Below are 1,835 nucleotides of genomic sequence, written 5' to 3'. Positions count from 1 at the left end.
CAACACAGCTTCCTACACATTCTTCCATATCATCATCATCAACACATACATCAAAAAATAAACCAACATCTATGTCCTCAATAGGAGAATCAATAACAAGAGGATCAATAACTTCACTTGCAGTTTTAAGTTGATCTACCACATCACATTCATCATCTGAAAATTCAATGTCATTATAACACCTTATAAAATTTTGAGGTAGATCTGAAAACTTATTTACCACTACATTATCAATAAAATCCTCATCTGAAAAATCTTCATCTTCATATATATTTAAAAATCTACACTCAACCATATTAGTGTCACAGGATTTGCCGAAGTCTTTATTTTTATTTACCCCCACTAACCTTTGTGGAAAAGGAACCCTCAGTGAAGGTCCCGGGAAAGACTGAACTCCCTTTTTCCCAAATTCCCTTTGGGCTTTTGGAGGAGGTCCAACTTGCTTATCTAATGTTGGTGTGATTAATCGTTGAGGGAAAGGTACTTCTGGCCTTTGGGAATTTCCTAGATAAATGGAATTGAGTTCTTGTGATCTTCTATTATTCTTCTCCTCAATTCTAAACATGTCATTCTTCAGAAGTTCTTCATGATTTTTGCCACTTCTCAACCCCACATCATCACACTTTTCATTGGATCTTGACTGTGTAGGAGGGGGATCTTCTTTAAACCATTTTGAAACAATTCTATCAAGCTTTGCCCCCAAATGTTTGAACTCCTCACTCTGTGACTTGTGAATTTCAACATTTTTAGGTGGTTGAATTTCATTTTGTTTGTGACTCTCTTACATTTATGGCTTTCACTTCTTGAATATCTGAGGGAAATTCCATCCAACTTTTGTTCGACCATTCACGGAGGTTCAATGTCACTTGATCAATTAACGAATAAGCTTCATCTACACTTTTGTCCATAAAAGAACCTCCAGCTGATGAATCCAATAAAGTCTTGTCTGAGAAAGAAATTCCCCCATAGAATATGTGCAAAATCAACCATTTTTCAAAACCATGATGAGGGCACTGTCTTTGAAGACTCTTGAATCTATCCCATGCTTCAAATAATGATTCTCCATATGCCTGAGCAAAATTTGTTATGCAATTCCTCATATACACCGTTCTACTTGGAGGGAAAAATGATTCAGAAATTGCTTCTCCAATTGTTCCCAACTTGTGATGCTTTGAGGACAGAGAGAATATAGCCAAGTCCTTGCTTTATCCTTGATACTGAAAGGAAATGTCATCAATCGAACTGCATTTGCTGATACTCCTTCGCATTTCACCAAATCACAAATCTCTAAAAATGTTTCAAGATGCAGATAAGGACTTTATGATACTTCTCCTCCAAATTTGTGACCTTGTATCATGAAAATTATCTCTGGGTCTAGTTGGAAACTTTCTGCTTCAATTTGAGGTTGCACAATGGGAGATAAAAATCTTGCAGAAAAGGGTGTAGAAAAATTTCTCTTGGGCCTGCTTGACATGTTAGTGCTCATGGATATTCAAGAAGAAAAAGAAAATTATCAAGAATCAAAAACAAGAAATAAAATGCAATATGAAAAGCAAGAAAGCAAATGCAGAATTTAAATTGCAAGAAAGAAAGTGCATAATGAAAACAAGAAAGAAAAGATAAAAGGAAAAAGAAAAATATCTAGAATAATTCATATGCTAAAAATTGCAAGATATGTTTACAAAAGAAAATAAGAAAGAAACTAGATCAAAAGAGAAAACAGAGAAAAGTTAGATTAGAGTGCTAGAAATCAAGAATGCAAAGTTAGAATTAGAATTAGAATTGCAACAAAAAGAATTGTCAAGAATGTTATTCAAGAAAAGAAAATCTTATAG

At 34.2% G+C, this 1,835-nt stretch overlaps 1 non-coding gene across 1 annotated transcript; it reads left to right on the top strand.

Moving 5' to 3' along the window:
* Nucleotides 1-996: 996 nt before the first annotated feature.
* LOC121973895 lies at nt 997-1,102 on the top strand. The gene has a single exon (XR_006109803.1). It is a non-coding gene; the product is annotated as a small nucleolar RNA R71 (small nucleolar RNA).
* The last annotated feature ends 733 nt before the right edge of the window (nt 1,103-1,835 follow it).

This window comes from Zingiber officinale, chromosome 4A (genome assembly GCF_018446385.1).
Source record: "Zingiber officinale cultivar Zhangliang chromosome 4A, Zo_v1.1, whole genome shotgun sequence".
Classification (NCBI taxonomy): domain Eukaryota; kingdom Viridiplantae; phylum Streptophyta; class Magnoliopsida; order Zingiberales; family Zingiberaceae; genus Zingiber; species Zingiber officinale.
Note: the sequence above shows the minus strand (reverse complement) of the source record. Positions and strands in the feature narration are given on the sequence as shown.